Below are 17,561 nucleotides of genomic sequence, written 5' to 3' on the forward strand. Positions count from 1 at the left end.
TTGGTTTTGGGGTTTTTGTAACTCCCTCATTAATGGGAACATGAAAAGGAAAAGTAGCGTACTTTTTGACATTCACTGTAAGGAGTGGTTCTTCACACGTATTACATTTAAGTAAAATATTGTATGTTCACACCATGTCTTTCGTACAGTCCTTTTTGTGCCTTTTTTGTTGCCCATGTTTTTTTCTGTGAGCTGAGTAGGTTTATTCCCATTTTACAGAAAGGCATGGAGAGATTGCCACAGTTCAGAGGAAAGCTCTTGTCTCAGTGTCTTCCTTTCCCTTTGGTTTTGGTTTACTTTGCTCTTTAACAGGCCGTTTTGAAAACAGTATCATTCTTGGAAGTGGTGTACAAAATGACTGGCCCAGCAGGGAGCTATAGCGTTTTGTTGTAGTTAGCTGGGTGGGTGGTGTGGTTTGGTTTTGGGGTTTTTTATTGGTTGGTTTTCTTTTTTTCTTTCCTAAAGTGCATGTTGGAATACATGAAGTATGGTAGGTTTTGAAACCTGTGTTGCATATGGAACCCATCCCTCTTTCCAGAAGTCCAAGTAGACTGTAATGCTTGCTGTACAGTAGTACTGGTAGCTGACAGCATGATCTTTTCTCTGTTCCCTCCCATGGTGTTAATAGTTTGTTCTTTAGTAGTCAAAAAGAAAATGAAAAACACTGATTTACCTGCATGGAAACAAGGCACTTCAGTGGATGCTAAAAAAAAAAAAATAAATGCTTTTATTAAATATACAAATTAGATTTTCATTATTTGAATTAGAAACAGTTGTGTATAATGAAATAACGACTTCAACTGAATTGATCGCTATACATTTTTAATGTGAGATGCATTGTCAGACTACGCTCAGTGTTCTTGTGTCTGCATTTTCTCCACTTCTGGGATGTGCTGCATTCTCTAACAATTAGCTTTGTACTGCTGATAGGTAAACTTGAAGGATAGGCTTTCAGAAGTAAATAAATTGCTAATAGGGTAGCAGTCTCAAATATATGTGACTTTCAAAGAGAAATACCCAACAATAATTTACTCTGAAGGAGTGTATAGACTCACTTTTTTCCCCCAATTCTTTTTTTTGCAAATGGTGTATTTGAGTATAAGAAAATTATTCTACTGTATTTTCATTTGTGCTCCAACTACTTGGATAGTTTTTCATTACTAAATCGTACAAACCATTCCAACATGGTTTGATTATTTTTTATGTTCCTCTCAAAACTCAGAATTGTCTCAAATTTGCACAGCTGCATCTTCTATTTTGGTAGATATTTTGGGAGCAAACAATTTCAGGCAGGATTTGAAACAAACTGGAATGGACTGCTGAATTAACGCAATACTGTTTAATGCATGCAAATCACTTTCAAACAGCTGACTTGTTTGGTACTAGAAATGAATGGTTCCCAAGCACTTAGAACTGTTTTGAATCTTAAATACTTAATCACATTATGACTGTTATTAAACAGTTAAATTGGACCTCTATTTTTAGCTGTAAACTTTACTATGTTTTTCTCAAGAATGTAGTGTCTTCAAAGGAATTACGAGTAAGGCATATCTTAAACTTTTTTTTTTCTGCATCATCTTGATTTGCAGGTTAAGATCTGTCAGCTTTTCAGTATTTGTTTAGTAAATGACAAAATTCTTCATGTAAATTTAAGTGAGCAAAATGTGTTTTTTCTAAAATTGATAAAGAGTCCAAGAGTATTTCTCCCTTTCTTTTAGAAAGGGAGTGCAACATTAGATTCTGTTACTGCCTGGAAGTTACCCATTTTAGACACTTTCTCACTCCTTTGGTACAGTAGACAAGCAGATACAAGTAGTGTCAGCCTTCCCTCCCCTTCCCTTTCCTGCCTTCCCTGCTCCTTCTGTTGGTATAGGCTTCTGCTGTAAAATATCTTGAAATAAACCACACTAAGATAATCGAATAGACAGTTCTCTAGTACAGAAATGAACATCATTTTCTGTGCCTTTCAAAAACCAACGTGAGAAAAACTTGGTAATTACCAAACTTCTGGCTGACTCTTACGTGAATAATTTGTTCTGTTTCATGCTTTGGAGAAGAGGCGAAGTCAGAGGGCAAGGGGGTGTTTTGGACTCTGTATGTGTTGCCTACAGAAGGCCCAGGGCCTTTCATTTTCTTTTGCTCTGTGGTGGGTTTTCTCCTTTTGTTATTTTTTCTTTAGATCAAGCTACTAGATAAAGGTGTCTTTGTTTTTTGTTTGGTTTTTTTTTTTTGTAGACAAACTTTCTCGATTAAATGCTTTCATGTCTGAATTAGGCAAATCATTCTGTGGCAGATTTTTCTATACTTTTCTATTCTGAGATGAATCAACTGACACTTAAAATTTGAGGATGTTGTCTTTGATGGGTACCAATTGAAACCATATTATTTTGAGTGCAACTGGCCTTATTGCTTTTGACTGGAACATCTGCTCTTTAAGGTCGCTCCTGATGAGAGACTAGAAAATAGTGTGCATGTTGGAGGAAGGGTCCTGTTAACTGGCTTTTGAGAAGGCACAGTCATAGAAGCTGTGGGTGTTTCCACTGACTGCGTGCTAAACGTGGGGAAGGCAGGCAGACATCGTGGCTTTTTCTGTAGTGGCAATCACCTGGAGAATATAATTGAGTGTGCTATTGTTCCTTGTCCCAGGTTAGACTCCCGCACTAAAAAACCTACCAAAAAAACCCCAACACCGCTCCTCCCACCCCCCACCCAAATAAACCACACCAACCCCCCCCACACACACACACCCCAAAGAAACACAAACAGACACAAAAAATGCCCACCCAAATACCCCGTTTTGGAAGCAGTTACAGTGATCCCCGTGCTAGTTCTGGGGTCGGTGGGCCGGCTCTGTATGTGGCGGGCAGGCGTTGCTGCCGCCCCTTGGGGGCTCAGCAAGCCCTCCGGTTACTTCAGTTCGCCTCTAGCCCGGGGGCAGCCCCCTATGCCCTGTGTAACCGAGTTGGTGCGTTTCTAACTGCTAAACCAATTGCTCCTCCTCTCCGTAAAAACGTTTTGCGTTTGAAAACGAGCTTTGTCATAGCTAGTGGTGGGAGAGGCAAGAAGGCGCAGAGAGGACGGTAAAGCCGAGGGAGTGTGGGTGACTCTGCCGGAACGTTCTGGAAGCGGGGTGGTGCCTCCCCCAGACGGCAGATGGAGAGCTCGCCCTCGGGGCTGCCGGCAAGCTCTGGCCTGGACTCCCCTGAGCGGACTGGAGCCGAGAACAGAAAACGCTTCAAGTAAAGGCTCTTATTTTGCAGTATCCGTTCTACTGTGTTGAGAATCATACTATTATTCTGGTATTTGTGCACAAGGCTGTAGAGCTGGGCGGGGGGGGGGGGGGCGGCTGTATATGGGAAGGGTTTTTTTGGTTTGCTTTTTTAAAGCAGCATTGGTGCTCTTTATTTTCAAGCTCAGAGGCTGTTCATCTGATGATTCATTCTGCAAATGACAACAGCATCACTGAAAGATGTATTCTGCACAGCACTTAAACGTGCTAACATACACAAATCTGTGTGAAAGTAAGATAAATCAAAAGATACATGTGACATAAAAGAAGAGCAATACCAGATCACTTGTATAGTTAATGGCTGTCACTTTAATGTGACATTCTGAAAAAATAATTATTTTTCCCTTAAACATCACTTTAGGCATTTGGATACAATAGCTGAGGATGAATTGTAACAACCAATGAAGAGTAATTTGCATTACTAAATACTTTCAGACACAAAATCAGTATCTTTTTGACATCATAGATGAGCAAATTGTGTTATGCTCAAATAACCTAGAACCAGCCATACAGCACATTATGCTCACAGCGGAAAAGCGACATATAAAGTAATTTGACTATATATAGCCTTGACACTGTTGGCATGCTAAAGAGGAACGAGACAGGGAACTAGAAGAGGGAGGCCCATGGCGAAAAGCAGGCTCTTCTGGTCCTGAGGCGCTCTCCCTTTACCCTGCTGGAATCGACAAGCATCACTGTCTCCATCACTTTCCTTTTACACTAAATGGTGCCAGGCTGCAACTACAGCAGTGTTGCTAGATGTGTAGCTAGCCAAACATTACTGTGGGTTTAGCTTTATTTTATTTAGGGTTTCGTTAGTACAATAAATAGCATGTTTATTTGCATTGAGTGGTTTCATGCTCTAAGAGTTTCTTATAAGGCAGCAAATGAGGGGAAAAAGGTATTGGCGAACGATTCATCCTTTACATACACACACGTACTAGCAAGCAAAGCCTGGCTTCTTTTTTTTCCCCAAAAAGTACAGTGACTTTTAAAATAAGCATTTGTAAAATGTAATTAATTTATTAATGTAGTTGGACTGTGACTGGAAGGGAAAAGATAAGAATTAAGAAATTAACTGTTTGAAGTCAGAGTGAGGCTTGGCAGAAATCCAAGCTTCTGCCTGTACCTGTCACTGTACCTTTTAGGTAATTGAAAAGATAAAGTCCACAGCTCCAGATGGGGGATTTTTTTCTTCATCTGCCTAATGAAGAAAAATTAAATGTGAAGTGGAAACAGCAAATTAAATGGCCAGACACGTTACCTGTCAGCATTCGGTTAAAAATGGATCTGTCCTACTTGGAGCTGATACTTATTTATTTGTTACTGGTAGGCTGCGAAATATTGGAAATACCAGTTTAAGAAAAGGTGGTTGCTGAGCATACCCATTTTTTCGGTGTTACTTCATTTACAGAGCGCTCACCAGAACCGCTGTGAGCAGCGCAGTGTGTGTAGCATCCTACTAGGAACAGGCTTCAAGGTGAAATTTCTTCTGCAGAGACTATCGTCAGTTTTCGTTTATATGAACAGTAAGAGCCGCACTTGGCTTTTGACATGGATCTGGATTATTAGTAAGCAAATAACTAGGCGGTATATTCTAGAACCCGTGGTGGTCTGGCGGGGGCGGGGGGAGGCTGTGCTCAGCACCACCCGCCCCAGCTCGCTCTGGAAATGAGGCCCCCTTTATGTAAATTTTTACTGGCGCCAGCTAGCTGTAACTGCAGCCTGCTCCGCGTCGGCAGCAACTAACATGTGTCATGGACTTCTCCTGTGCACGGATTGCAGGAGCACTCTGGTTTCTGGACCGACAGAGCTGCACTGACGGATGTGAAAACATGTACAAAGGAACCTAGGCGTAATTAGATTGCTAGTAAGTGAAAATACTGAGGAGATTTCAGCTTTCTTCTTTTTTTAGTGTGCTGCCTTGTGCTGTGCTGTAATAAATTTATGCTTGTTGGTACTACTGTGTGGTATGTGGGAGGTACTTCACTGCACATAGTTGCTGCAGTGCTAATAGTTGGCAGCACAGAAGGCAGTACAAAGAGTCCGACTGGAGGCACTTGCAGTTGCAACGTTCCCTTGGAGGCTGTGGCATGCTCAGTGAGCTGCAGGGGCACTCCTGACACGTTCAGCCACTTGTGTGAAGAAGTGGGAGTTCCAGCAGGCTTTAACAAGCAGATGTAGGCTACTAGCTGAGAGGTACAACAGCATAGCTCAGGCTGGCTGAAATATAGTACTCATGCTGCTATGTAAACAAAACAAGATCTTAGTATCAAGATGGCCGACCTGGAAGTCTACTTGTAGCTCGTGATATTTATGCAAATGAGCTACATGTCAGTGGCTTACTCACAGGAGGAAGCTCATTTTGCACGTGCCACCTTCTCGCCAGGTAAGAGAAGCAACTTGTTTTCTGCATTAATGTTTTGGAGGCCTTTGAAGTTATTTTTCCACTTGGATGCCCATCCCCCACTTTGGCATAATGCCAGGAATTAAATTTAAATATAAGAGGCGTTTTCTGGGAAGCCTAGAAGTCATTTGTTCTTGCTGTAATTATTTTTGGGTCGCCGTTGTTACGGGAAATGTTAACTAGCAATTATGGTAAAATGTTTACTTAAGTAAAACTGAAGTCTTTAAAAAATATTAGAAAATTGAGTATGTAGGTTTTACTGCTAATGTTACTGGTTTTGTTTGGTTCAAACCTCTACTGTTTTGCTACTGTGCTATTTTTGTCTCTATAGTGACACCAGTTGGTGCACATGGAGGCTTAGCAATACTGTGAGCTTACCTCTGAAAAGGGTGCAGAATTAAGAAGGTTGAATCCACCAGTGGTGGGGGTTTTTTTTTTGGCTTCCTGGTATTATGAAGAAACTTCATTATCCTGGTTGTAGTTTGAATTCTCTTCTTTTTGAGATGGCAGAGCTGTTAAAAGTATTGGACACTGAACTGTTGTCCATGTATCTTTTAGTATAAATGCACATTCTCAAGGGTATTTATGTAAATTTTAAAAAGGTGTATTTGTAAATAGGGAAACAGCTCAGAATGTGATATTTGTCTGATCTCCCCCCCTCAGAAGATAAGAAGTTTGCCTTAGAGCAGCAAATTCTAACAAAATGACAGTATTGCTAATACATAATATACTGTGTTGTGGTTGTGCATGTAGTGCATGAAGTGGCTGCATGGGGCAGATGCGCTAGTTCTGCACAAATGTATTTGCGTTGTTTCTATTTTACAAGTCAAAAAAGTTGTGACAGGGTGGAATACTGGAAAGGGGAGATTGTAAAAGAAAACGACTGGATCTGGGAAGTCTCTGAGCTAGAGAAAAGAGATAACTGGAGATGCATGAACAGGCCAAGGAAAACATGGTCACTTAAAGGTAGACAGCAGCTCAAGATAGGGATGTGGAACTGGCAGTAGACGGGCCTGGTCCAGCTGAAGGAAAAATGAGATTAATCGAAGAGAATAAAACTAAAAAGGTAGAAGGGCAAAGTAGGCAGGTAGATGATTTGAGTTTAAAATGGTAGCGATAGGGACTAAAAGTGTTGGAGCCATTCTGAAATGGACTGTGAATTAAGGCCAATAGAGAAGATGTAAGTATGCTAGGAAAGAGAACTATAACTGGCGGATGTTGAGGAGGGGGGAATTTAATGATAATAGAGAAAGGTATACTTCTGCATTGATATGGCAAAGTAAAATGCAGTATGCCAACAACTTGGGCCAAATTTGTCTTTTTTTATACGTATCTCATTTACTTTGAAACCTTTTATAGCTTTTTTTTTAGTGATAACTTAAGATTTGATATGGGACACAGTTTTGCTTGCCATTTAGAAGTCTGACTGTATGCATGTCCAGACTAAAAAAAGGTACAAAAAAGGTGTGGGGCTGTGTGTGCGCGTGTGAGAAAGTATGTAAATAGGTATATGATAGATTTCCCCAAATAAATTACATTAGAAATCACAGTTAACAACTATAAAGGTTGTCCATAAAGGGCAAATTCTGTTAAAATCAGTCTTGCTTTCATTGCAATGTGAAGGAAACAATTCAGGCCCCTCCCTCCTCTTCTGTGAAGTGTAAGTGCAAGGATGGTAGAGGAGAAATGGCATTGAGTGGGGCATGAAAAATGTAGAAAACTAATTAAAAGAAACAGAATGTTCCTGAGAGAAAACCTTGACTAGTAAAGCAAAGGAGAACAAAGGTGAGATTGTTAACAATTTAGAAATAATTCTAACAGTAATGTAGGTGACAATGATAACATGATTCATAGTGAAAGAGAAAAGGCAGAAGATAACAGTAAATATTTTGGGAGTTTTTTAGATAGAAATGAGATTACATTATAATATCTCGCAGGTGACTTAAGTACTTAAAATCTAGAAGTTACAAGGAAGATACTAAAAAGTCCATGATAGACATTTCTTAACAAAGACTATAAGCAGGTCTTTGTAATCTGCACCCAGGAGTTCTAAAACAATTGGCTGAGAATATTTCTTTTCTGAGGTGTCCCTCTCAATGATTTAAAATACAATGGAAATTCCAGGAAACCTTGAAGACCTTGAAGACTTTCTTATTTAAAAAGGTCAAGAAGGATGACCTAAATAACTATTTAGCCTCACATCAATCCTGGGGAAAAATAATGGAGGAACAACTGAGGGATTCAGTAAATGCAAAAGAATATTATTAGAATTAATGCCGAGGTGGTTTAATGGAAATAAAACTTTATTTTAAAAAGATCCTAATGTAATTTGTTTTAGAACAAGGTTCCTTGGTGTAAATACCCAATATGTACTATGCAACTATGCCTTGATGCGGTCTTTTTCTTAAATAACAAACAACTCCGCCCCACCTCAAACCCTGTATCAATAAAACATTTAACTTGACTGAAAAGCTTTTTCAAGCTTTTGAAGGGGAGAGGAGTAGGAAGCATGCTCTAAGTAAAGTTTCTTTATGATTGGTACTGTAAAGCAGTTATGTTTGTTAACTTGTAGAGGATAGAAAGATCAACTCTGTTAGAGTCATCTGGATCATTTGCTTAGTGGGACCCACTCAAACAGGCACTACTATTGCACTGCAGAACCTGAAGTTGTAAATTTAGAAACCATCTGTTATAGAACATACCTGCTTTACAGGAAACCCTACCCTGGAATTAAGTAGGGATCATAGAGGCAAAAAAGTGACCTAGTCCCAAATAGAAAGTTAATGTAGAAGGGCTGAAATTCTATTGAATACAGAGAAAGAGTAAGGAAGGTCATACACTTGATTCTATTAATCTGCCTTGGTTATACTGATGAAGTGAATTCTGCATCAATACAGGTTACAGTCCTGTTGTCCATAGGGTTTTTTTACAATGTTGAAAAATTAGGAAGGGTCCTGGGAAAAGGCATAAAAATCACTCTGGCTCAAGAACACAAAATTGTAAAAATAATTTTAAAAGCTAAACCAATAACTTAGGTTGGAAGGGACCTCTGGAGGTCATCTAGTCTGATGTCGTCTTCACAGGAGGATAACTTCAAAATTAGACCAGGTTGCTCCAGGGTTTGTCAAGGTAAGGTCTGAAAATCGGCGAGGGTGGAGATTCCACAACCGCTCCAGACAAGCTGTTTCAGTGTTTGACCACCCTTGTGGTGAAGAACTGTTCTCTGTATCTATCTGGAATTTGCCTTGCTGCAAGCTGCATCTGTTTCCTCTTGTCAGTGTGCTGTGCGTCTCTGAAAACAGTCTGGCTTTGTCTTCTCTGTGATCGCCGATTAGGTTGTTGAAGACAGCAGTTAGTTCTCCTCACTTATCTATCTATTCTTCGTGCTACACAAATTCAGCTCACTAGTCTCACCTCATCTGTCATGTTCTCCAGCCCTCAACCATCTTGGTGGTCCTCCACTGGATCTGCTTATCAATATCTCTTTCGCATTCGGGGTCCCGAAAGTGGATATACCATACTTCAGATGTAGCTTCACAGATGCCAAGCAGAGCGGAATAATAATTTCCTTTGATCTGCAGGCTATGTTTTTGCTTATGCAGCCCTTTCTTGAGTTTTAAAAGAAAGAATTAGTATAAAGCAGTAATTCCATTGAATATGTTCCTTCAGAAAGCAAAAATGACTACTAAAATAGGCTCTCCAATCCAGGGGGGAGGAAAAAAAGTAATGGGGAGCTGGAGGCAGACCAACTAATACTTAAGAATGGTGCGCCTTTTCTTTTTTTTTTTTTTTTAAATTATGCTGTGAGCAAGTAAAGGAAGCAGTGAATTTTCTTTCTTTCCAGAAAGAAATCTAATCTTGATTTGAAGACAGGCTTAAAAGAATGGCCAACCTGTGGTACTTAGATGGCATGTGGATTTGGAGCAGCTGACGTATGACTTGCCCACTATGGCAACTCTGCGGCTGGGTTACATGGGATAATGCCGGCATGAAGTGTTCCATGTAATCTAAATTTCTGGTTATTGGATACAGTTACCTAATAGGGACTGTTACAACCTTTATCACTAGTTTGACTTGGAGCTGATAACATATTTAGCCAAACCATGCCCAGCCTGTACTGATGTGGTGAGACCCCACAAAAGTTGTCTAGATCTTCTGCCCAAGAATAACTTCTGGACCATCTCATCTTGTGGCTCTTAGCCAGATAAGGTATTTAGATGATGATTTCAAGAGTTAGCCAGCTTTGCGTTAGCTAGGTGCATTTGATTTCAGCAAATGGATGGCTAAAGCATTTAATGGTTTGATGAGACTAGAAATAATTCCTTTTGTTCTCATGCTTTACAATGTCTTCCTTAATTCAAGCAGTTTGGTGTTTTTCACTGGACATGTTGTAGTGATTCTGGATACTTTTGTTGTTTCCCCTTGCCCCCCCCCCCCCCTTCTGAAAGGACAGTGGGCAAGCAGCAAAACTTGTAAATGTTGAATTAAAACTCTTATGGTCAAGAAAAATAAAATACCAAATAATAATCAGTCATCCTAGTGGCATGTAGTCAATGACCTTATCTTCTTTTTATTTACAATTTTATTCTTCTTTTGTGGGTCTTTTTCTTAATTTGTTGTCAGACCTGCCCTAAAATTTCACTTTATATGATGTTTTCCTTTTGCACTATATCTGCTTTGTTTGTTGGTTGTTTTGTGTTTTTTTTTTTTTAAATCAAAGAGAACTATTTAAATCTGTGAATAGTGCGATTTTTATACTGCCTTGTTTTAGAACTTAAATGACATTATGATCCAGTCACAAGCATAGCTATCAGTTGCGGTATAGGCCTGCACTCTGTATGTGTGTGTTGGGGTGGGAGGGGAAGAGGTCTCTTGTGTTCTCCATCAGCAACCTCATACAGGGAAGGGTGAAGCCTTGTTTAGCTATTCTGAATAAATCTGAACTCTGCTTAAGAAAGATGGGCTAATCTGTGCTGCAAACAATGAATATATTACCTTTTACTGAAAATAGTTATACTCATGAAGTTTTCCAGCTTTGATTGAGGTAGAGCATCAGCAACTTCCAGTGCACGCAGTTGGTTTCATTATGGGGCCAGGAAGGGGAAATTATGAAGCGTTGTCACACCTGGATTTGCTATCACAAGATGTGATGGAAAGAGAATTCTGAACGTGCTGTAGCCCAGGATTTTGTGCTGACTGACCTAATGGCATCTATCTATTACATGTTTGACAGCAGCAAGGAGAACGAAACTAATGTCTTATGAGCTAGTTCTCAAAGTGAGGAAGCTGTAGAATTGCATCTGCTTTCTTTCATTGGCTAGGATAAATCTAGTATCATGCATGCCAGCACAAAAGCTGCATGTGTGTTCCAGGAAGCGTTGCTGATAGTATAAGGCAAATTTTGTAAATAACTTGCATTCTCCAGGCTAGGAAATTATTAGTCAACTCAATAATGGAGGAGAGACATTGCAAAATCAAGCCCAAGACTGTTCATTTGGCACAGAAAATCCAGCTATCATAGAAACTATCGAAGTTAAAATGTTAAAACTTAACTTTAGTGCCACTTAAAGTAGATGATGCAGGCTATCAGTTGGTTTGGACGTGCCATGATTATTTCTAACTTACTTAGTATGGGAGGTGAGCTTCCTCTAGGGAGAAGGCTTCCATCTTCTAAAGAGAAGTGATTGTTTCTGACAAAGAACTAGCATTCATTTAACAAGGATATTGGAACAACAGCCTACAGAATAATGAAAGCACTTTAATGAATGCAAGCCTGATAAAAGGCTGGCTGATACTTGAGCTGGGAAAAGCTAACATTATCTATCCCTTAATAGCTACAGTGCTGCTTGTATGCAAAATCGGACCAGTTTTTAATCTCTAAGCACAGTTGTTGTTTGGGTTTTGGGTTTTGGTTTGGTTTTTTTTTTTTAAATGTCAAGTCTGTTAGTGAAAGCAGTATGTATCCCTGACTTTCTAGTCCCTGTTTGCTGCTGACTTTCCCTAGAGGAAGATGGAAGCACTTTGGTGATCAGTACTCTAGTTATGGTAAAATGGAAAGGAAACTTTTCTTACCAAACAGCTGTGGTAATTAACTATTCTGTTCAAATGCAGCATATGTAGTAGTTTGGAAATTGTTGATAGGATCTTTTTCTTCACACATTGAAGGATTGCTGTGATACTGCTGTAGCTTCTGCATCATTTGGGAAGGCCATCATACTGTTAGCAGCAGCCTTCTCTTTGGGAATTGTGCATTTGGAAAACAAGATGGAAATTCTTAGGATTTGTTGACTATTTAATAAAAATACATGTTAGTACCTGTGCTCAAAGTTCTAGCTTCAATTGGTTCTGAATAATAAAGTCAGCTTACAATTGTTTGAGTTTTGAGAAGGAACCATTTGGGTGTCCAACGCTGCTGTCACGATCATCAAGAAGGCTGGTCTAGACAAAGTGTCTGCACAGGTATTGAAGTCAGTGAGCGCTGTGAATCTGAGTCAATACTATGAACCTGCAACACTAATATGTTAAGATGTGGAGCCTAGTGCTTTGAAACTTTAGCATAAGCGGACTAGGTCTACCCAAAAACACAATGACCAGCTGTAATTCTAAAATTATAGGGTATCTCTAACATGAAAGGCCAAATGCATAAAATGGCAGCATGTATTCCCAGACCTCTTTTGCATTATGCTGTGCTATATGACTCGTCAAACACTTATATGCAAATGTATTGTCTGGATATAATGTCAAGAGATTTCACTAAACTTTTGCATCTGGGTACCAGTTGTTGGAGTGAGAAGGTCTATGTGGACACCAAACTAAGCAGATACTTTCTAAGCTTGCTCAAAGAATTTGATTTGCAATACAGTTTTAAGTTCCAAGGAGTAGAGATGATTTTGATATAAAGCATTTTGAAGTTGAGAGTAACTTACAGCTGGATTTCAGTCTTCCTATTTAAGATTCATAAGTAGATTGTCATGTATTTTACAAAAGATGAGACGCAGCAGCTTGTTTTCTGCTACCTATCAAGCAGGTGTTTTATTTCATGAATCACCTTCATTACTGTGCATCAGATCACTTATTTTTTTGGGAGATCAATCACCAGGTTAAAAGTGTTACATAACTGGAAATACACAGTTGGAAGTGCAGTATTCCAGACAAGTGGTTTCTCAAGGTCAGTCAAGAGGTGAAGTGATTTTAATTTTTATTAGAAACATCATTAAATTCCTTTAATTCTGTTTCGGAAAGGTGGGGGACCTTGACACCTTCAAGATTTTAATGCAAAGTCTTTTTCTAAGCCCTTCTGAGATATCATTGTAGAGGTTAGATGGAACAAAACTGTACTGCTGGTGTTTCTCATTCACATAATATGAACTTTGCATATGAGAATCCATGTTCATTATTAGTCGTTTCCCTGCAAAACTGGGCCAGGCTTCTTATTTGAGTCAAAACCTGGACTTGATATTGATTTGCTGAAGAGCTCTTCACCCCAGTCCTTTTTAGAGGTTAAATAAGCCTTCTTTTGTGTATAATATGAAATTTTCATTAATTTGTAACTGTTACTGAGCTAATACAGCCTGTGTAATCCGTACCCTTTGGTGAAGCACAGGGGTAATTTTGAATTGGACTTTGCTTTTGATGTATTGAACGTATGAAGAAAATGACATTTTAGGGGTTTGGGTCCCTTAAAAGTATACTGCAAAATATTCGTTTTATGACGTGGCTTAAGTAGTTCCTAAGACACTTTCTCTACAGCAGCCAAACCATTTGTTGGTAGCTTGGAGAAAGAAAGGAGGCATTTGCTGTGAGTTTCCTACACTTCTGAAATTTAGCATCAGTTAGTTTTCAAGGATAGGATTCACTTCACAGGCATAGTCGTGTAGAGGCACTTTAGATGGTCTAGGATGTGACTTCTGCATCTCAGCTGTGATTCGAGAAGGGTACTGGTCTCCTCTAGGTCTTGCGTTACATCTGCTAGCTTCATGCAGATTCTAGAGCATCAAACCCAGCACTAGTTGCCTGTGCTTAGGCTACTGAGTCTCATCCTGTGTGTTCCTAAGTTCCTTGAACTTTTACATTTACCACAGCTTACTATAAACTCTGTCTCTGCATCCTGTTGTCCTTAAAGTTGGAAGGTCTGAGCACTTCAGAACTCTTCAGGTAAAAAATGGCATTGTACTTTGCTTAAACTAAGATGCACGTGTTCAAATAATAGAGCACAAGTAGTTCCGTTTTTCCCCATCAAGATATACCACTTTCTCAGTTCTCTCATAAATTTGAATTATTTGATAGAGGAAATGGATTCTAGAAGCACTGTCTAAAATTTTTGGTGATTGATATTTTCTAGAAACTGTTTTCATAGGAGAAGCATTCTAATCCTCAGCAAAAATGCTGAAGCACTGAAATAGATCTTTTTGCTTTGGTTATTTGGGGGGTTTGGTCATGTTTATTTCAACGTCCTTGTGAAAACAGACTACACAAACAGTGGCATTTGGAGTGAACTTGTAACTTGTGGAATTTTCTTAGAAGCAATGAATTTATTAATGAAAACTTCCACTCTTCAAAAAGAATTCAATAGCTGAATAACATTCTTAAATAACAGGGAAGTCCCTTGCTTGATAAAATATGTCCTGCACAGTGTTCTAATAGCCCTAAGATCAAGAATTAAACCCAGGATATTCAGAATCAGTGTTAAGCTTCACAGAAAATCATGCCAGATCATAGGAATTCATAATTTTGACAGTCATCTAACTTTACCTTCTCCCTCAAATAATACCATGCAATCTTACAAGAAAAGCATTTTGGGTGGTTTTGTTCCAAAATTGCATAATGTGTAGTTTCAGATGTATTCAAAATCTTTCTCTCATTCTTTATTTTACTTGAAAAGCAATGATTTTATGTGAGGTGTAGATTTTAAGATTGTGAAATACGTTCCATATCCATTGTGAACTTGAAATGTATTGTCTTCTTAAAAAGCATAAACTAGATAAAAGCTGTCTTGTCAAAATTTATTTGCTTTTGTATTTACTTACATGTGTTACTGAGTCTTTCACTTGCACCTGCTGACTAGCTGAAGCTTTTTTCCTAATAAAATGCAAGAAGCAAGACTCTTCTAGATCACTTTATCACAATTCCTGATTTTTGGCAGTAGAGTTTACAGAAAAAGACTCATCTCTGTATCTCACTTTACAGTCAAGAAAAACCGAGGCAGGAGATAATGCTGATTTGACAGGGCTAAATTGTGGATCAGTAGTGGAATTGAAATGGAAACAAGATCATCTACACCAGTCTGGTGCTTTATTCTCCATGTCATTAGTATCTTGTGCTGAAGGTAATGACACATCCTCCTTCATGATTTGTCATTGTGCATATGCATGCACACACACACAAACACTGCAGGTAGAAAACAAGTATTAGAGTAATCCCAAAGTTTTATTTTGGGGTTGCCCACCCCCCGCAGTTTTATGTGATTGTGAGGAACAGTCGTTTGGTGACTTTTTTGGCCAAAGCCATATGTATCCATAGGGATACATGTGTGTTATTCTGCCAACAAACAGCAAGACCTTGCCCTGAAACACCAGTTGTCCAGCAAGGTGTAGAGAATTTGTGGCTACTACACTACTACATTCGTGTCCCAAAAACTTCTGGTTTGTTCTCTCCTTTTTTTGCTTTCAGTGCTTCTCTGCTTTTACAGAGTGGTACATGTTTGCTAGTGAAGTTCTGCTCTTGGCCTTGGAGACTCTGGAATCTCCAGGCCTTTGGCCTTCACTGTACCTGGATCTACTGTAAATCTTCACACGTGCCTTCAGGCTGACAGATGTTGAGAATGTATCTGACTACTCAGAGCTGAATTCAGTATAAATGCTGTCTGCTTCATCTCACCTTCACTGCCTGGATAACCTGAAAGATTATGAACTTCGCAGTGTTATTGTGAGAAATTAAAGTCCTTCCTACGGAACCTCAGTTTTGAAGAAATCTCGAATAGAGAAGCTGAAGAAGCCACACCTTCAAAAGCAGAGAGCAGTTTCCAGAAAAAGATGATCATGCAAGAATCTGAGCATTTTGACTTAATTTTTGGTGAGACTGCCTCTATGCCTAGCCTGGTTATTGATTATCTTTCTGGGAATAGAGGCTTTTAGAAGCAAGGAAGCCTGATGAACAGAATAATTTCTTTTCTAGAATACCCTTTGGTGCCAAATGTTCTGTTATTTTTTTAGAATTTGATTCTTGGTATGAGAGACCATTACTTCCTTAGGTGCTTCTATGCAGCATTCTGACTATTCCACTACCCATATGACTTTGAGGCAGAGAAATGGATCACACCCATATAGTCTCTTAATACCTGTCTGAAGACATGTTTCAGATGTTCTTCAGGGTTACATTCAAGGATATCTTCTAGGATGGTCAGTCTAAGGACATGCGTCACTCCCAAGCAAGTGATGTGCAAAGGATTATGAGGTACTGCTTCAGACACAAAGAAACTGCCTTTCTGTCCCACATGAGAGAAAATCCACTTCAGCCTGGCTTGTCCCATTTCATAATTGCCAGTGGCACCTTCCTCAACCAGAATCGGAGAGGCAACCATGTGTTACCAAGATATATTTATTTCAAGCCTTCAAACAGATTTCCTTTCCTCAAGGTAATTCTGATACATATATGGAGTTCTTTCCTGTTACTGTGCAGGTGCACATGTTTTCTGGAATTGCTTTTGTGTATTTAACCAATCTTTCCTCTGCTCTAGTTGTGATGGCTTAGTGAGATGTAAACATAGTCTCTGTCATAATAGCTTAGCAGCTTGAGTCCACATCTTCAGATGAAGTCTTTTTTTTTGTTTGTTTGTTTGTGTGTGTGGCTGTTTGAGGAGAGGTTTGTGTTTTCACTGAGCGAGATCTCTAAGGAATTATTCTAAGTTTTCTTTCTTCTCGGTCACAGTACTTAATCTTATTTGGAAGGTTTCTCTTAATTTTTTTTGAGCATTAGTTTCAAGTTCTGAGGCATCTGTACTCATATATTTGATATGAGAAGAGTCTTAATTTTTGTCTGTGCTAAACCAAAACTTTATGGAAGTTTTCTCAACTGCTGCTTTTCGTTACCAAAAAAACACAAACATTGCATCTGTCCAAGAACTGATTTTAGTTGAATATTGGATTGCACCAAAGCTTGCAGAGGTGAATCAGTTAAGGATGGTTAGAGCTTCTCTGTTCAGCAAAAGCCGAATCCTTTCTCTGGAGTATGTCTGCCATTAAATGTTTTTTCAGGGCAGGCCTTTGGAATTAGGTTAAATATCAAATGTCTAAAGAAAATACTGTGGTGGGTAGAACAGATAATTCTTTTCAGAACCTGCCCACGTTACGTTCTGAAAGTGGTCCATTGGTGTGGTGAGGTGATTGTGGACTTCTTCAGACATAAATTTGCAACTGTGTAGAAAAGTTTTATCGGTAGCTGAAATGCCTTGAGATGCAGATTTTCACCATCTCCAGCTTCATTTTTTGACTTCCCAGCAGTCTTAAAGGAAGACAGAGGTCACTGATGGAGGTGGGATGACTTCGTTTGGGACAGCTGGTGTATTCACTGTTGTTCAGCTGCACAGATTTTTACTTGCTTGACTGAATTTTTCTGGTTTACAGTGACACTTCAAGACAAATCTTTTGCTAGTTTTGATTTATCATTAAATACCTCATAATGTTGAACAGCTCAGACATCTTTGTGGCAGTAAAAAAAAAGCGTGGGTTTTTTTTAAATTATTTGCTGTTGAGCATGGGGAAAGGGGCGTGCACAGCTGCATGTACAGGGAGGAAGAAATTGAGTTCAGAGTTTTGAGTGTGTAGGCATACATGATGGAAAACACATCTAGACTGCTTAAGGAACTTC

The 17,561-nt window shown here is 39.2% G+C and overlaps 1 protein-coding gene and 1 long non-coding RNA gene across 10 annotated transcripts in view; one reads left to right on the forward strand and one right to left on the reverse strand.

Moving 5' to 3' along the window:
• The window catches only part of ATF7IP (activating transcription factor 7 interacting protein), a 116,162-nt gene that overhangs the window by 12,794 nt on the left and 85,807 nt on the right, over positions 1–17,561 (forward strand). Inside the window, exon 1 of one of the 9 annotated variants that reach the window (XM_075153174.1) lies at positions 4,992–5,159. The exons of 7 other annotated variants lie outside the window; for them this stretch is intronic. The gene's annotated coding sequence lies outside the window, so the exon portion shown is untranslated. Of the gene's footprint in view, positions 1–4,991; positions 5,679–17,561 lie in introns of those variants that run through there. One more of the 9 variants, XM_075153134.1, reaches the window with a different exon arrangement.
• On the reverse strand, positions 2,204–3,114 carry LOC142083604 (uncharacterized). The gene is made up of 2 exons (XR_012674106.1): positions 2,792–3,114; positions 2,204–2,605 (listed from the first exon to the last, which is right to left on the reverse strand). It is a non-coding gene; the product is annotated as an uncharacterized LOC142083604 (long non-coding RNA).

This window comes from Calonectris borealis, chromosome 1 (assembly GCF_964195595.1).
Source record: "Calonectris borealis chromosome 1, bCalBor7.hap1.2, whole genome shotgun sequence".
Taxonomy (NCBI): Eukaryota; Metazoa; Chordata; class Aves; order Procellariiformes; family Procellariidae; genus Calonectris; species Calonectris borealis.